At 38.9% G+C, this 18895-nt stretch overlaps 1 protein-coding gene and 2 non-coding genes across 3 annotated transcripts in view; 2 read left to right on the plus strand and 1 right to left on the minus strand.

The window, feature by feature from the left end:
• Nucleotides 1-18895, minus strand: part of LOC141912635 (uncharacterized) — a 37355-nt gene that overhangs the window by 16131 nt on the left and 2329 nt on the right. The window lies entirely within an intron of this gene.
• Nucleotides 4580-4653, plus strand: Trnan-guu (transfer RNA asparagine (anticodon GUU)). The gene has a single exon. It is a non-coding gene; the product is annotated as a tRNA-Asn (tRNA).
• Nucleotides 17655-17728, plus strand: Trnan-guu (transfer RNA asparagine (anticodon GUU)). Its single transcript has one exon. It is a non-coding gene; the product is annotated as a tRNA-Asn (tRNA).

The following is an 18895-nucleotide window of genomic DNA, read 5'->3' on the forward strand; positions in this document are numbered from 1 at the left end:
GTAAATTAAACGGCAAAGCATCTTAGAATTTCATCTCAGAAAAAAAGTAAGACCATCCCCTTGTATATGTGTATGTGTTGATCTTCTGCTGAACTTGGTAAAAACTTTTGATTTTATTAATGAATTGAATTAGTTATAACTTAGACGTTTTTTCTCGGGTACACAGACTACCCGTTCATTCGTAAGCCTAAAGCCCTTGCTTTTAGTCGAATTGAATTCATCAGAACCCACCGTGTTAATAGTCACGATTTATTCGCGATATAATTTTTGCGTCGACGCGTTTGTATCCGTGAAGTATTTTTATCCATCCGTTATGAGATTGCGTGTTTTTGTGTGTAACTAATTCTTCTTTTAAAGAAGTGTCGTTTTGTTCGAAATCGAACCGCGATGCAAAATCTATGACGAGAAAATAGGATTTGTGTTTGGCTTTTTTTCTTACTTAGAAACACGAATAGGATAAACTTTTTTAGATTTCTTTTATTCGCGTCTTTGACGTCGAGATGTTCTAAATTCTGTTCAACGATGATGAAAAAAAGTATGGACGAACAGCAGTACTTCCGTCAAAAAAAAATCGATTCTGTTCAAAACTGAAGACAAAAGTTGATTCATTAAAACACTTAATGTAACCTTTGATCAGGAACTGAATCATGTTGTTTGTAGGCTACATGGATTCTAACGGAACCAACCTAACGTGATAAAATCATAAAACCAACGATGAAATGCAAAAACCATTTCTCAGATCAGATGCAGTAAAGTATAGGCGGGGGTTTTCACTTCACATCCCCTCGTTTTAGAGTCCTTGATGAAATAAAGCTTTATTCGATTGAGGGGGGAAGGAGGGAAGGAGGGATGGGAGAGGGAGCGAAGGAGGGATGGGGTGGATAGGGAGGGACGGATAGGGAGGGATGAGAGGGTGTAATGGGACGCACAATCTGGTTGTATGTATATAGACATACAGCAACATTAACACATCGCATACACGGACTAAGTGTCATTTAATTGTCCCTTCGTCTGAAATTGATGACTGGAAAAGCAGCAAACAGGTAACAACAGTCGAGTAGGCTGATTCTGTGTACACAGAGTCAACACTTTATATTCGATTTTCGTTATCATTCAGTTATTTTTCATATATTCTAACGGCCATCTTGTTTGACTTCCGGTGTCTATCTGTAACTGGCAAAAATCCCTAGAGAGAATTCAAATATCGTCGAATACCGTGATAAATGTTCATGATTGGGATTGCGACCTTTTAGTTAAATTAACTCATCAATTTAGATGATATATTTCATTTTGAATTGTGCAGCTTGGATTGTGTCAGTGACTCCCTTGTGACCCAAAAAAATCGAACCGAACCCCGGAGTATACAGAAAATGGGATTACGTCGCGTCACGAGTCTGATTTTGGAGGCAGCTACAAAGTCGAAATTTGGATTAAGGATTTAAGCCTATTCTTTTATTTCGGACTAGGTCGGTCATAGATTATAGAACAGTTTCTTTTCTTTGGTGTCGGCGGCCTTGCGACGCGACGCCCGCCATTTTCTTCGAGTCGACCTCGAAAGCTCGTTTATATATAGTATCGATTCAAATAGTTCATCATGACCTGAGCTTATTCTATGGCCAGATCGAATGATTATAGATCATTTAACGAGTAAACAATCTTCAGGCGAAATTCTAACGACCACGATCGAATAGCAAGAGAATCTAATTCATAGCCACAAGCAAATAGAATATGGACACAACGCGCTTAGAAAGGGGGAATATGTGGTGAGGTTTGATATGTCTGTCTAACAACAGTCTTAACATCAACAGCAGTACACGTAGAAACATATACCTTACTCCTACGCATCTCGCAGAAAGTAATGACTGCCGAGACGGATTATGGTTGAGATTCTCAAGGGAGCTATATCATCTAGGCATAGTTGTTGCATCACAAAATCCATTAAATGAACATAGACATTTAATATTTATAACTCCTCAATACGACTTCGGGTGTCTAAAAGCGTTCATAAACGAGTGTTATGTTGAGAGTATTCAAACTGAAATATTTGACACCCCCCCCCCCCCCACACACAATCGTTTGGATCTGATATTTAAAACAAAATGAAACGGTCATACAGAGATGAGAGGTGACGTTAGGTTTGCTCCGACGGCAATCGTGAATCAAGAAAAAGCTTTCAGAAATGATACAACATAACGTCGTATTCGCATAATACAGTTCGTAGATTATTCCGTTGATCTTTGCTGTAGAGAAGGAACTTAGTAATTCATCGTTGAATTGCGACGACTATTTCAGCATCAGCTCAAAGCTCGAACTGCTGGCTGAATGTAAAACGCGTCTCGGCTATAGAAGAATCATATCAGATCCGATGCATTAGAGTCGAATTGATTCAGACACTCGAGTTAGAGAACGAATTCATTTCGCAATCGTAACATTCGCATTCAACAACTTTCACTGGACTACTGAGAAAATTGATGAAATGCGGTTTTGATTTCTAGATCTAATTACAGGTTATCAAATTTCAAACTCCGTATTCTGTAAGGCGAGCAACAGGAGAAATTACGTGCTATCGAATTGTTAAATCAGATTCCGCTGAAACAAATTTGGCATATTGTATGACGACAATAATTCGATTACAAACGATCCGTGGCTGTTTTTATTTGTTTACAACGCGTCTGGGAAGACGGCAATGTGACATGTATGGACGGGAGTAGAAGGCGAAGAGGGTGATAGACTGCATAAACAGGGATATCATCATCGATGTTTGTATGCAATGCGGGTAGTTAATACCGTTTCATCAAGACAATGACAAACACCGCAAGCAGAGTTTAATGTTGGTTTCCGGTCAGCTGATTAATCACATTTTTCTGCACCAGTTCAGCACGAATCTAGGTTAATTAGTGCTTTTAATGTTCACCCTGGTCACGAGTTCCGAGACCGCGGAGCTCAAACAAAATCATCCCATTATCTCTACACCCTGTGCCATAGGATGAGGAGGCAAAATGACCCCTGAGAACATTTTTGAAGTATATCAATATTGTTACGATGAATTCCCATTTTACTTAACCTATTTCATTTAACTTCATTATTATATTATATTATATTATGTTATATCATATTATACGTAGTTGACACATGATGACAATTTCTGCAACGTTAACTTCTGTAAAACCTGTCTTCTATATTCCGTAAACCGATTTCTGATTTTAAAACTGCATGTTCATCCAGCTGACAGGTGTAATGAGTCTGATGGAGACACGTCTCTGCAACTGTGATCGTGTTAAAGATTTATAACCACTGAGTTGACTTTGATACCAGTCCAAGTAAAACTAATTCCTGTAAACTCGACCAGCAATTCATCATCGATATAATCATAATTCTTTACGAAAACTGAGTCCATCTATCGCATTTTCAAACACCTGTGCATACAACCGATGACAGAAACTAATGATGAGAAACGCGTTCGTGTGATCAGTATTGAGACACAGCTTCAGTAGATTCGACCACTTAAAAATTTCATTTCATAATTAGTTATTCTCGTTATTTCAGTCGCATTACATTCACAGGCGCCTAATAGCTTCCCGGCGAAGCTTTGAACTGTTAAGTAGTTGGCGTATTACCAGTAATATTGTTAACGGCTAAATAAAATTAACGCATTCACGGTGATACAGAACGATGCACTAATGGTTTATAATAATATCATTGGCAACGGCTGCGACGGATGGAAAACAGTCATTTCTCTCTCGCTCCCTTTTCAAAATATTGAATTTCTACTTTCTGAAATTACCGAGATGTGACGTTAAACACGTTCTCGATTACTTTAAAAACATTTTACGGTCGATTACGACTAGAAAATCTCGATAATTGAGAAGGAAAAACGAACAATTTTTAATCCCGAACATTACCATTACAAGAACGAAATAATCTATTATACCTTCGGATAGTAACAGTAATGTAGTTATCTGATTTGTGTTACCCTAGAGCGCCGTTCTCTCTCTCTCACGCGGTGAGATTTTTTTTACTTTTTATAATATACGGCGCTGTTATGTTTGGTAATGTTTCTGCGACACATACTGGTTGTAGGGAACCATGGGGAATGATGCCCCGAGGAATCCTCAAACATTACATCTCCCCCTCTCCCCTATCTCTCCCTCCCCCTCTACCTTCCTCCTCTCCTCCTCTCTCCCTCTCCCCCTATCTCCCTCCCTCCCTCTCCCTCTCTCCCTCTCCCCTATCTCCCTCTCTCCCTCTCCCCCTATCTCCCTCTCTCCCTCCCCCTCTCTCCCTCTCCTCCTCCCCTCTCTCCCTCTCCCCTATCTCCCTCTCTCCCTCTCCCCCTATCTCCCTCTCCTCCTCTCCCTCTCTCCCTCTCTCCCTCTCTTTAATATGCAGGAATCAGTTCGTGATATATATATATATATTTGTCGAGCTATTTATTTTACAATTTTTAGTATTTCCTTCGACTCCTTATTGTAAATTAGTTTCTGAAGTAAAAATTAATCCATATGACAGTTTTTCATTCGATTTAATGGGTTAGTATTCAAATTCGATGAATTTCTAGCATAAATGACAGCTGTCAACTGTCTCTGTGGCGCAATCGGACAGCGCGTTCGGCTGTTAACCGAAAGGTTGGTGGTTCAAGCCCACCCAGGGACGGCGGTATAAACTTAATTTTATCAACAACACAATATTTTTCTCAACTGCATAGTGATAAATGTCAAATTCATATTTTGGCAAGAGATTAAGATTAATTTCTTGAAGGAAAGGTCATATTTAATGCGCAAATAGAAGAATTGATAGGAATATAATTGGGTATTAGTGATAATAGTGGAAGTATTGTCGTCACTTTTTAGAATGAGCTCAGCGTAAGCTTAAGTAGGCGGAAAATTGCATTTAAAGAAACTCATTCGACGGCGCTCAGAGATTCCACGGGTAATTAGTAATAATTAATGCCTTCTCTGCTTAAAACGAGATGATTTTAGGAACCGTTCTGATTCAATTCACGGTTAAAAACAGCTTTAGATTTTTGTCGATATTTTACGATTCATTTACACCGAGACAAATCGTTCAAATGAAGCGATATAAACTGTGACGAATGTTAATTTCTGTCTGGTGGTATTCACTGTGTGATAACGACGCTTTTTTTGCTCGGTTTGTCAAATAAAACTACATGAAACACACAATTGGTTTTTGTCACTTTTGTTTTGTTGATTTTAAGGCGTAAACAGAGAAAACGTATGGAGGTTAATAGATTTTCCATGTTGTTCTCCACTGTATATTGATTATACGGTGTTTCTGCGTGAATAGGTCTGAAACATTACTGTAAAACTTACGCATAAAAGATTTCTACAGCAGCATAGCTTTCAGTGAGAACTCGATTGATCTTAACTCCACGCGATCAGTCGCTTCGTATCCTAAACTTTGGGCAGATCGATTCAGTGACGTCATCGTGACGGCATTGATTCGTGACGTCACGTGATATCGATGACGTCATGCATTGAAGTTGAATTGATTGATTGATGAATTCTTAAGATGTCAATTTTTTTAGTTATGAATCTCTTGTACTGGCGCACGGCGCGCTAAAATCTGATTTTTTGTGAATATCGGAAATTTCAATGTTAAAGCACACGTAGTATGGGTTTTCTTCATCGTATTTTCGCTATATGTTTATATATCATTATCAAGGACGCCTCCTACAAGTTATGAAATCGCCCGCCTGGCCACGGCAACCGATTTTAGCCCTGAACAGGCCCCCGTGCTGAATGATGACCGGCTGCGGTGGAGGCTTCTGGTAAAGGATATTTGTGATGTCGGGAATCGTGACTCGGGGGGAAAATAGGAACAGAAATCACCAGGAAACTTGATTAACACGACATACATGTTTAAACACTAAGTTCACTACTGTTTGATATGATGCAGTAGTTTTTCTCTGCTGCTCGTGTCGGTGTTCGATCGAACGAAATTGAAATCTCGACAGGTACAAAATTGCGAACATTACAGACGTCACAAATAGAATTCTGCGGCCGAAAACTAATGATTAAATGGGATGAACTGTGGATGTGTGTCTGTCTGTAGAGAGCGAACACGCTTAGTCTGAATTTAAAGTGACATGTTAACAGTTCTAACATCCTATTACCGCTGTACAGCTATTACCGCGCAATCAGTGAACTCGGGAAACAAATGTATTTTAATTGTTAACTCAGTGTCGGGCGCCCACACGGTTCAATCTCAGTGAATACGGGTCCATTAATACGCCAAGATGCGCGCATCTTTTACAGATGAACTTCACTGATCTATCACCAGCATAAATACAATACCGGTACTCACACTGTACAATCGTGTTATACATCTTCTAATAAGATAATGCGTTCTATTTTATTACACGATGATCCGGAGCCGTCAATGTGAGGAAGAATCAATCAAATGAGAAAGACGAAGAGTCGGATCTATTTTTTGCGTCAGAAATGATATACCCCGTCAGCGCTATCGGGTGCATTGAGTACACTGATTACTTCCCAATCTTTACATTCGAAACTTCATTAAATATCGAAGATGTTAATTAACAGTGACAGAAGCAAATGACTTAGAATACACGACGAGGACACTCGCCAAAGTGTAGGGTCCTAGGCATTGTTTAATTAATGGAAGCCGGTATGAATAAATATGGGATACTATTTCAACGACTTTCACGCGAAATAAACTTATCGCTAGATATGTAAACAGTCAGTTGTGGGCGCAGCGTTTAATAAAAAATCTACCGCCACCAATGGCGCGAATACAACATAAGAACATGGTTGGTCGATGAAGTTCCAATAATTGGAGAAATTGTGCATGTGAGCGAGAGGCACTTTTGGACGGCAAACAAGGAATGAATAATGTATCGCTAGATTGTACCTTCTCAGGGAGGAGAATATGCTTATCCACGTATATAGATTTCGTAGGGACATTCGTAGAATTACTGAATAATAATGATGGATATTGGAAAGACTTTTCAATATCTTAAACACCGCCTACTGATAATAACTACCGAGAGAATTGAAATATCAAAGAAGTTTTTCTTGACGATTGTTTTTGTTGGTGAAGGGATGTTCGTGGAGCGTTCATCGCGTCTGATCTGTGTAGACACGCTAGCCTCTCCCCTCTCCCCGATATCGGGATGAAATCCTAGGAGGACTGCCGTCAAATCGTACAGGATTAACGAGATTGCGTCTTGTCATAAAATGGCTAAATAATATTACAATGGCTGCCTCTAAGGAAATGCTTGTCAGAGCATTGTGTGTGATTTGAATTATAAAATATACATTAACACTATCAGTATATGACCACCCTACGTCTATTATACATGACTGGATAGTAATAGGTCCTGTCGGTAAAGATAAGCTTCTTCTACAGTCTCAGAAGCCTCATCTGTGTTTGTATGTGTGACTGTCACAAACGCCTTCATCTTGTGTCTTTTTTCCCCATTAAAAAAACTCCCTTTCACGTTCGCGTCAATAAAACTAAAGATAAACTCATAAAGGTTTTGCATATACAAATGATCAGATAATATCAATCAATAATTGACAAAAAGCGGAGTTGCGATATAATGTTACAAGCTTTGATGTATAGATAATGATGCAGGTCTGGGTAGATGAAACGTTGTCATATGGCAGTAATTACATCAATTGATTGACCGCCAAAAGCAGCCAGAAGCATGTATGTATACATGATTAGATACTGTCTATAACGTGGTTTTGTGGAGACTGCAAAAACGTGACCGTTACATCTCCGGAAAGACGACCATATTCATGTATATATCTATTCATTTCTGAAAGAGTCTTCGGTTAACAAATGCATCGATGTAGCTTGATATGATTTGGAAAGAGATAGGAAATGTCTCCCTCCATTTTTAGAATTCCAAACATTCCAAAATGAATGCCGATCAGTGTCACCGTAACGAGTAGAATTCATGAATATGGAATCGGGGATGGAACTGACAAATTGGGAGACAGCGTTCAGAAGAAAAGGCTCGCAAGCGGTGTTAGACATTTTCGCAGAAAAGTATAAGAATATACGAAGAGGATATGAGAGAGTCAGATTTGAAGGTTTGGGTGATCTTTGTCTTGCAGAAAAGGCAACCTCAATGGGAAGTTTAGGATTCGGAAACGGCAACCTCAACCAAAAATCGTATCTCGACTTGCTTGCATAAGTTCCAACGCAGTTACGTAAACTGTTAACATCAGTAATTTGCGATTCAAACATCTGGAATCTTCCAAATTCAATTAGTCATTCGACATCTCAATATTCATGCTGTTTGCCTTCATGAGTTGCATTCAATTTGCAACTGGTTAATCGTTTTCCGGGAGCGCATGAAGAGGAAGTTCTTCTCCTCCGGGCTCTTACCATAAGGTAAATCTATTGCTAATTGATCATCGCAGGAAGTGCAATTTGGAGCGGGCAAATTCATCTTCAAGTACACTCGATGCTCGTTTATGGTCGTAGCTCATTCGTCTAGGGTTGTGAACCTCGCGATTCTGCGAACAATTTTGTAAAATCAGCACTAGTTTCAGCCTTAATAACATAAACACTCCGATATCACTCTATACTCTCGATCGTACCGTAATCTCTCAATGAAAAACAGCACAAAACATAAAAAGTTTCAAAAGTCGAGCGTACAACGCACTTCATAAGTATCGCGTGGACAATTAAACATTTTCCATATCACTTCATTCAGCCGATAGCTCGGCTAATGGAAAACCTTTCAAGGTTTGGAGGATTTAAGCGTTGGAGAGCTAATGGGAAACCGGGCTGTCGTATCCTACACGAGTACCGCGCTGCTGACAACGGTTTCTTTTTTTAAAATTCAATTTTACGAGCGGGCGGTGCCGTGTCGGTGGTAGTGGGTAGTGAAACTCAATCGATGGATCGAACATCAAAAAGTTTTCAAATTTCGTACATATCAATGGGGAATATTCAACGGAAAATGTGTAAATAACTGCAATTCTTCCGTTTTGAATAATGATGAGATATTTTTTTTCTCGAATAATCGACTGCAATAAGAGCAAATGCTACAATATGATTAGTAGAAATAATATGATATATACAGATATATATATATATATATATACGTTTAGAGGGAACTAGATAATGGAATATTCATGTGTAGTACTGTAGTAAGTCCACACAGACTATCGTATATTTTCCCTGGTGATCATCGAAAAGCAAATTGCGTCCAACAATCTATATGAGTAGCGTGCGTGAACGTTTTAACGAATAGGTTCGAATTTGCAATCAAACGACAGATGAAAAGACGTCGCCTACGCATGCGTATGAGTCGGCGTAGAGAGATTTAGTGCGGTGTATTGCTAGGGAAAGATAGTGCACATCAGTATTCATCCACCGAATTCTACCTAACTCAATTACTAAACCAATGACACATGCATTTCAAATAAACCAATCGCGAGACGACATTCTTTGATCAAGTGTTTTCGTTCTCGGCTGCCGAGAAAATGTGATTGATATAAATATCAGAATGTCAGTCGATAGGATGAGTTACACTATATCGCGGCTATCATCAATCTCTGGCTGTCGATGTACATTTTTCCAATGAAAGAAAATGTTTTGAATATAAAAACCTAGGCGTAAATTAGATGAAAAAGTCCAGTTTCACAATTGTGAGTAAGAGTTAATTGCGAGTTGAAATTAGTTCATTTTGAATTAGTTGAAATCATAAATTGATACTGTAATAACGGTCTCTCTGAACCAACAGATTGTCTGAATGTACTTTCCATCCTATTTGAAACTTAAAATTACTTATTAGGTTACTGTAAATAAAGAATTGAATTGAATTGTTAGACAACAAGGACCGGCGAAATAACAGTTTGTGACGTCATTTAGTAAGTAAATAAAGGAGGGCTCCGAGAATTTCCAAATCACGGGGACTTTACTGGGGTTAGACCATTCAGCCAAAAAGAGGATTGCTCCGATAATATCCAAATCATCTTATTTTATTTTTCCATCGAATACCCGGTAATTAATTTTTCCTTTCGATCACATGCATCCAGAAAACCCGTTATCGCTGCTTTGCAGCTATATTTAGAATTAGTTCTATTTGAGTTCTATTTTGAGTGAACTCTGAGAGCCCAATCTTAACTCGGAACTGTGGACGCGGGATCTGGTTTTCAGTAGGTTTGGGATTAATATTGCCATCGGAACTGGGGAGGTTTACATCGTTGTTTAGAGTCCATATATAACCGAACTGAACTGTGAAAGTCGCTCAGGGTTTATTTGTTTACTGTGACTGCCTCCATTTCATCGATTTATTCATTGTATTAACACTATTGTTATGAATAATACATGCGTCCCAGAATGAATGACCGTAATGAACCGCTACCACAGTTCCACATTTCCACTCAGAGTTAACTCCTTAGAAATGAACTAACTCTTGGTTAAACCGTCTGTAAACTGATTAGATATCAATACAAGACGATCATTAACAGAAAATATCCCGTACTTTCCAGAAACGATTGTTTTGTATTTGTTTTTAGTTCATGCATGGTATAACAAACCGTTCATTAATACATCACGCGCAGCTGTATGTTTCAAATTCTATATCGATATGTTTTGTCGTTGATGGAATTGATGGAATTGATGGTTTAAGTCTAATACACGTTATTACGTAGAGAATCACCTGCCTGGTTGCTGTAAAAGCCATAGATTCATTACTACATTAACCCTGATGGCACATTTACCTTGTTGAGGTTTACCGCCTGAAGCGGGGCCGTTTTTACCTGCGCGTAGTTAATGACCTGGCAGGTAGCGGTTACATCCACTAATTGTGTATGTTCACTGGTGTTGGAGGTGGATGAGATGCTGACATTTTCACCCAACGTTTAATTAGACTATAAATTCATATTAAGTTGCTCTCTCTCTCTCTCTCATGGCCGCAACGTTTTCAAACCATTTGGTCGCCGGCAAATAAAAAAAATTCATTCCGCTAATGTAAAAAAGCACTACGTAATAAATACGCGCAGTTGTATAGATACCTAGTGGATGTTGCAGTAGTTCTGCGAAGCTTAGGCTAATGCGAATTCTGCCCTTGGTCGTGGAAACCCTTCTTGTTATAAGCCTAATGTTATATAACATTGGCTTTTACTGAAACAAGAAAATCTTCATCTAACATAAAATGTCATCACGCGCCGTAGAGACATAAGCTGAACAACGACAGCGAAATCTCTAGAACCGTGAAAAATGAGCACTTTCTTTATCCCTGAAATATAGCTCGATCTCATCCGACAATCGCCGTTCCCGATAACAGATAAATGAACATTAAGTGCACAATTTATATGAGACCTATATATGTAGGAATATATCCTAGCGCGCTGGAGGATGTAAGATATTTGAACTCCGTAATACAATACTTGTGAAGAGTTTCTAATTGGGCTTTTAAGACAGATTTTTGTTCTCATATTCTTAAAGTTATTTATATACGACGAACCGACAAAATTCTAGCGTGCCTCGACCAAACATGGCCAAGACCTCGCCGTATATCAGCTGCTTATCATCTTATCATTCGAAGGTAAAAATGGCCTTGTTGTGAGATGAATTGACTGTGGTATAAACGTTGTTCGTGCTTCCGCGTCTTTCGTCTTGACACACAAGAAAGTCATGACGACACAGAATATATGGTCCAAATTATTGCAACCGGCGATGACCTATCACACGCTCTCTTAGAAGTATGTTGAGAAATATCCAACTGTTCTGGTTGTCAATATTGGAAAGGAAATTTATCGAGTGAATGAAATGGAGCGCTTGTGGTCGCCTTTAAAAACGACATCGATGTCAACTTGAGTAGGAAAGACTGATTTAGCCGTTTAAAAACGGAATATAAACTGCCTACACGCGTGTGGAATTAGATGGAGTTTGTTAAGTGGAAAAAACTGTTTTGATTTGTGATGAGGGTAAGAGTGAGTTGTGGGAAATAGTGAGAGTGAGATAGTGAGTTGAGGGAAGGAGTGAGGTGAGGGGTGTGAGATAGTGAGTTGAGGAGAGTGAGATAGTGAGTTGAGGGAAGGAGTGAGGTGAGGGGTGTGAGATAGTGAGTTGAGGAGAGTGAGATAGTGAGTTGAGGAGAGTGAGAGTGAGAGTGAGATAGTGAGTTGAGGGAAGGAGTGAGGTGAGGGGTGTGAGATAGAGAGTTGAGGAGAGTGAGATAGTGAGTTGAGGAGAGTGGGAGTGAGATAGTGAGTTGAGGAGAGTGAGAGTGAGATAGTGAGTTGAGGAGAGTGAGAGTGAGATAGTGAGTTGAGGAGAGTGGGAGTGAGATAGTGAGTTGAGGAGAGTGAGAGTGAGATAGTCAGTTGAGGAGAGTGAGAGTGAGATAGTGAGTTGAGGAGAGTGAGAGTGAGATAGTGAGTTGAGGAGAGTGAGAGTGAGATAGTGAGGTGAGGGGTGTGAGATAGTGAGTTGAGGAGAGTGAGAGTGAGATAGTGAGTTGAGGAGAGTGAGAGTGAGATAGTGAGTTGAGGAGAGTGAGAGTGAGATAGTGAGGTGAGGGGTGTGAGATAGTGAGTTGAGGAGAGTGGGAGTGAGATAGTGAGTTGAGGAGAGTGGGAGTGAGATAGTGAGTTGAGGAGAGTGAGAGTGAGATAGTCAGTTGAGGAGAGTGAGAGTGAGATAGTGAGTTGAGGAGAGTGAGAGTGAGATAGTGAGTTGAGGAGAGTGAGAGTGAGATAGTGAGTTGAGGAGAGTGGGAGTGAGATAGTGAGTTGAGGGAAGGAGTGAGGTGAGGGGTGTGAGATAGTGAGTTGAGGAGAGTGAGATAGTGAGTTGAGGAGAGTGGGAGTGAGATAGTGAGTTGAGGAGAGTGGGAGTGAGATAGTGAGTTGAGGAGAGTGGGAGTGAGATAGTGAGTTGAGGAGAGTGGGAGTGAGATAGTGAGTTGAGGAGAGTGGGAGTGAGATAGTGAGTTGAGTAGTGCGCGTTTCATGATTTCTGTCACGTCACGAATCTACGCCGCGATAGAGAGACAGAATAAGAAAGGCAGAGAAAGATGGAGAGAGGAGAGAGGGAGAGGAGAGAGGAGAGAGGGGGAGATAATCAAACGCTGCAGACAAGACGCCTTCTGAGATTCCCCGTCCTACAAAGCGCACACAAAATTTCTTTTTATCACTTCAGCTTTGATCAGTAAGAGCTGAAATTCAAAGCACCACAAACGACCTTCACGAACCATCAGACAACGATCTGTGATTTCACAGGTAAACAATATCAATCTCTCTCAATCTGAATTTTTACTTCAATACGTATCTTTGAAAAAGGTCTTTATTTACATTCCCGCACGACGTGGACTAATCTTTGTTAGATCTATGCAAAAAACTAAGATTCGATAGACAAGTGAAGTTACTGTCTACCATTAATTCAACTGAAGAAATATCATATTATAGTATTGTTTGTGACAACTGCTTTTGCATAATTAAACAGTTGCTCATAGAACTGAGTCGAAACGTCAAAACTCTTTTAGTTTTTCTTCATAATTGTCGATTTCTTCAACATGATAGATTCTCATATATCCAACTGATTATCAAAAATTCCGGATGTGAAATGTCCAGCTATAAACTGAAGACTGTCGCCCTTTTAACTCCTACTATCAGTGAATTCTGTGAGTGAATTTGATGGATTGTTAGATATGCCGTGAAGCGGAGAAATCACTCATATTTATTCATTTCTTGCCACTTTACTTATTCTTATACCATCGATCAAATATGTGGACACATTCACCGGATGGAATAGAAGAAAACACGAGGAACGTCCTTTAGACTGATAGTTCACTGATAATGGCTACGGTTGAGAAGGAACCAGTGAAGGGAAATTACTCCAATAAGATATCACATTTAACAGTAGTTATACGCCTCTGTGAAAAGGGAAGAGAAAATTGCGTGATTCTCTTTTGTTGAAAACCGTGATTGACTATGAAGCGCAGGAGGGAGAAGAGAGAGAGAGGTTTAGGGTTAGAATCAGAGAGTTCGTTCGTGACTACACGTGGAAATAAAACCTTTCAGTAAAACCTTCTTCAAATATCATCGATTCGGCAATTTCAAGTCAATCGCGTGTGAACGAATCGACATTGGCGATATAGATCTTAACAGACTGAAACTAGTAGAAATAGAAAAGATGTTTTTTATAAATCAGTCTTCTAGGAACGGAGTGTAACGTCTATTTCAGTAATCCTTCAGTTCCGGACTTAGTCCGCCTACATTAGACTCAATGCTATAGCTTTCCTTCCTGGGGATGTTCCTCATTATACCGTTGAGGAGACATTTTCACATTTTTTTCTACAACGACCTTAAGATATTTCATTCTGTTTTGCGACGAGAACGCACGCACGTATTGTGGAATCACTGATCTAACAACAACAGATATACGGCTACATTAGTAAGACTTCAGATTTATCTGTTAGTGTCATATTAGTTATAGAACCCAACACACAGAAATATTAGTACCTGCTGTCGTCACTCGACGGTTAGCCACGATATTGATGACGTAGTGCACATCCTCCCAAATCAATGTATATAAATAAAGAGTGTCTTACGGCGTAAAAAATCGTCAAATCGTCAATCGGTGTTCTTAGTAAATGTATGAAACATGCATCCTATATCTAGAGGCTAAAGGACGAAAATATTTCCTGTCTGAAATTCATGATACGCGGCATTTTTCGAAATGTGCGTTTCGTTTCTCCGCAGTTGGAAAAACAATTTCATACGCGAAAAAGGAAAAAAATAATGATTTACGAATGTTGTTTCAACGAGTTGTGCATAAAACGTGATTTGCATAGTGAAGCGATGAGAAAATGAGCCGTGATCTATTCCGCATCTGATTTAACCGTCAGAGTTCATGATTTGAGAGCGAGAAGATTTGAGCAGCTGAAGCCGCAATAACAGGTTTATACATAGGGTGTGCGAAGATGTCTTCAGTCGTCGTGGAACTAACTATATTGATGAGCTTTACGCGTTGACATGAATTACTGGAAAACTGTTTAACGATGATAGAAAACAGCGAGTGGCATGCGAATGGTCTGAAGATGTGTCGTGCTAGGCAGTATGTGTACAGACCAGTTCGTTAATGATGCTAAAGCTTAGGAAGTAGAAAATACGGGAGGTCACGCTGTTTCACAGTCGCCAGGTCATTTACACGGCTAACTCTCTCCCACTTTCTAAAGTAATTAAACTGCAATGAAGCTACCTATGACGGAAGTTAAGAAATGTAGCTATGGCAGCCGCACGTTCCTTTTAATAATCAGTAACGGAAACTAAATCGAACTACTGTTCTTCCGGTCTTAATGTATCCACGGTTTCGATAGAGAACACGCTAAAGTCAATGTTAGCTCAGCGGGTGCATTTATTATATCAAATATTCATTCACAAGCGAACGAGAAAAAGCATTACTCCAGCTTAGAAAAGTGTCGGGAAGAAGAAACTGCGCGAGCTCTCTTTACTCCGATCGAAATCTCATGTTTAATCATTTGTAGACTATTCGTGCTACTCCTGCTCTGGAATAATTATTAGTGGGTTTATGTATCATGAAGTCCGATTGATTCGTATTATACTCGAAACAGTAACGGCCAGAGACTTATAACTAATTCATATCGGGGAATTAATTAAGTTTTGATGGCAATGGCCGCAAATGGAGGCAGCGATTACAACCAATATTAAAACTCCGATAATCGATGATATGTAGTTCATAAATAGTTCAAATCGCTCCCATTTTATGGAATCTCAATAAAATCTTTAGATTTAAAATTCGAAATGTTTATAAACCGATAATTTATGGAGTACTAGAAAAATTTGACGAACGAAACAAAATCATTGGAAAATGTCAAACACGTTTTGCTGTAGGTGCAGTGCAGTCTCATTCATAGGTTCCAGTCCCAATAGATCTGATTTTTCTGCCTTCTCCAAAAAAGCTTTTCTATTGAAAATGTCCCGAACAGTTAGCACTTCATCAAACCTTTCGTCGTTTCAAAATGGCTTTTGTCGTTCGCTATTATTCAATCAAGAAATGAAATTCGGTTTTGCTCCTTTCTGGGCCAACTTCCTTTAAAACCTAATGGATTCACCCGCAATCAATGGTCGCTCAGGGATTCAACAGCACAGTCGGTTATTATTGTCATCTTCCACAGGGAAACTTCATCAGAAAATTGAACTTCTCACCGCCGAGGAGTAATATATTTTTCTAGGACGTCAGAGAAAAGATAACGTGGAAGTTAAAGGTGAAAGTGATACAAGAAGAAATATTGGTATTTACGCTACCACCCAGTTCCACTGGGCTCAGTTCCACAATCCTGGACCCAGTTCCAACGTCTTGGATCCAAAGTGCTGGGCCCAAAGTACTGGAACCGTTGTCCTGAACGATGAAACACGTCGGGTATAAATGTTCATTTTCCTATGTTTTCCTGTAATTGCAGCTGATTTACATGCAGTTGGAAACCAAACTGAATTATTGATGTTTATGATACTCAGTGATCTAATGCGAGAATATTTTCAAACGGAAATAAAAGAGGCGATACAGTATTCTAACGCCATTAATTCATGGGTATTAAATATCTGTAACCGGGCTATAACTCATTACATCGCCATAATTGAATGGCGTAGCGGGGCTGATCCGATTCGACGAGGTTGCCACCACTGCGGGGGACGCGCGCGCGATTCGTGGTGTCGCAAACCTAATGGTTAACATTCTTCCTATTTCAAAAAACAGATCTATTCGTGAATTTCTGCCATCTTTGAAAAAGCATTCTATCGAAAATGTCCCGAACTAGAAGCACTTCATCATCCTTCCAGCCGTTCTCATTTAGCCTTTCGTACGCCATTATTCAATCAAGAAATAAAATTCCACTTTCCTCCTGTCTGGGCAAACTTCCTCGATGTGACGATGCAGGATGTATCAGTTACACATTTCTAGATGTATCGACCTAATGCGTAGGAGTCGCACATTTCCACATATATATTTCGATAAACCTTCATACGGTTTATTTTTATCATATAATTGCGATAATTTCGGCCTCTCCCCCATTTTATATATAGTTAACTATATTCATAAAAGAATCTGTTAAAAAGGAGATAAACGATAAAGATATATTATTATTACTATTATTATTATTATTATCATAAGAATCATCATCATTATCATTAACACTATCATTATCATTATCATGATTTAGATTTTTAGATAACTATTTTCCCGAAAAAGCGTCGATTTGCGTGGAGATAAATTACTATTGTACAATGACATTCTCTATAAAATATCTCTAAAAATAGACTTTAATCTATTTCGCCCAAATGATAATATCCGGTGGCTATTTGTGGTGGCTATTTCTAGAAAATGAAGTTTTATGTAAAGGTTTCAAATTTCTACTCCGTTGGGAAAGTAAATTTTCTAGAGAAACAACATACATGTACATAATGTAAACCCGGTGGTATTAATGAAAATATTATGTTTTAGATTTTAATCGTGTCTTTTTAGATGAAGAATAACTGAATCATAAATGAGCTTTTAAATAATTGGATCAAAATGATTACAGATTGAATTTCTTTAGAAATGACGCAGCGTGATTATTATTAAACATGTTAAATAAATATGAAAATCTACGACCGTTCTAATTCGGTGACCGGTCGTTGTCAACTGTCTCTGTGGCGCAATCGGACAGCGCGTTCGGCTGTTAACCGAAAGGTTGGTGGTTCAAGCCCACCCAGGGACGAGGCAAGACTTACTTTTTGTTAAAAAAGATTAATAAACCATTGTGTATTAGTCGCGTATATACAGAAACATGAATGATGTAGAACTGTATGACGTGGAACCCTTAGAATAATCGCCTTTCTCTGACTCAATATTCTATTACCAAATCTGAGGACTGTTGAGATTTGGGAAAATCAATTATCCTCAAGTCAAGAATCTAAACTGTGTATGAAGTGATTTGGACTTGTGACATGGAGAGAGATTTGTCTCAGAGATGGAGGGAACCAGAGATCCAATGTGAGATATAACGGGGATCAATTTGCACATAGTTTGACGGGATTCCATGTTCTTCTCTTGTTTCGACTGAAGCCGATACTAAACTCTTAATACATTAAGCTTGATTGCTCATTAACTTCCTCAGTCTATCTCTCTAATCACTGATATCAACCTAGTGTCCGTCCGATAAACAGCCCTTGTCCTTGGTAAATGCGTTAATAAATTCTGTTATCGACGGAATACGTGCGCTGGACGAAAAATGCCCAACGGACCCATAAATCTATAAAATAATGCATGGGCGGTCGATGTGGGCCGTATATTTATTGGTAAACTTGGTGATATGTCTTATAATTCTTTTTGTTTGACTATCAACAACGTTATTATTACATCGACTCCATTTCCAGACGCACAAACTTCGTCTTAAATGTCTTTTGAACTAAATACCGCCAACTGATGAAACATTTTGTTAATTTTCTCTAGAAACTGTTTGAAAGAGATAACAAGATATTTCATCTAGTGTGTTGGTTTCCTAATCTATTACATATAAATGCTTCTGGATCTGATTTATAATAAATGTTTACAGAAATAAAGACAAATCTTTATTTCTGATGGTACCAACGACAGGGTAAAGTGAGTCGTTCCACCTTTTTCTATAAATACCGCTATATAGCTTTCTTTATAGCTATAGGTGTTTAGGGTCTTCTGAACTAAATAAATGCTTAATTCTCTTAAATCTGGGACGAATCTTTGCATTCTTCTTAAATATTCAAAGAAAATACACTCCATAACGAAATAGTTTTATGAGTTATGTATCATCGTAAATTTGCCAACATGTCAAATACATTTCCAATCCTAAAGGCTTTACCAATAAAGAGGGGATGCCCTGGAGAAACTGTGTATCATCAGCGAGCTC

Source organism: Tubulanus polymorphus, chromosome 1 (assembly GCF_964204645.1).
Source record: "Tubulanus polymorphus chromosome 1, tnTubPoly1.2, whole genome shotgun sequence".
Taxonomy (NCBI): domain Eukaryota; kingdom Metazoa; phylum Nemertea; class Palaeonemertea; order Tubulaniformes; family Tubulanidae; genus Tubulanus; species Tubulanus polymorphus.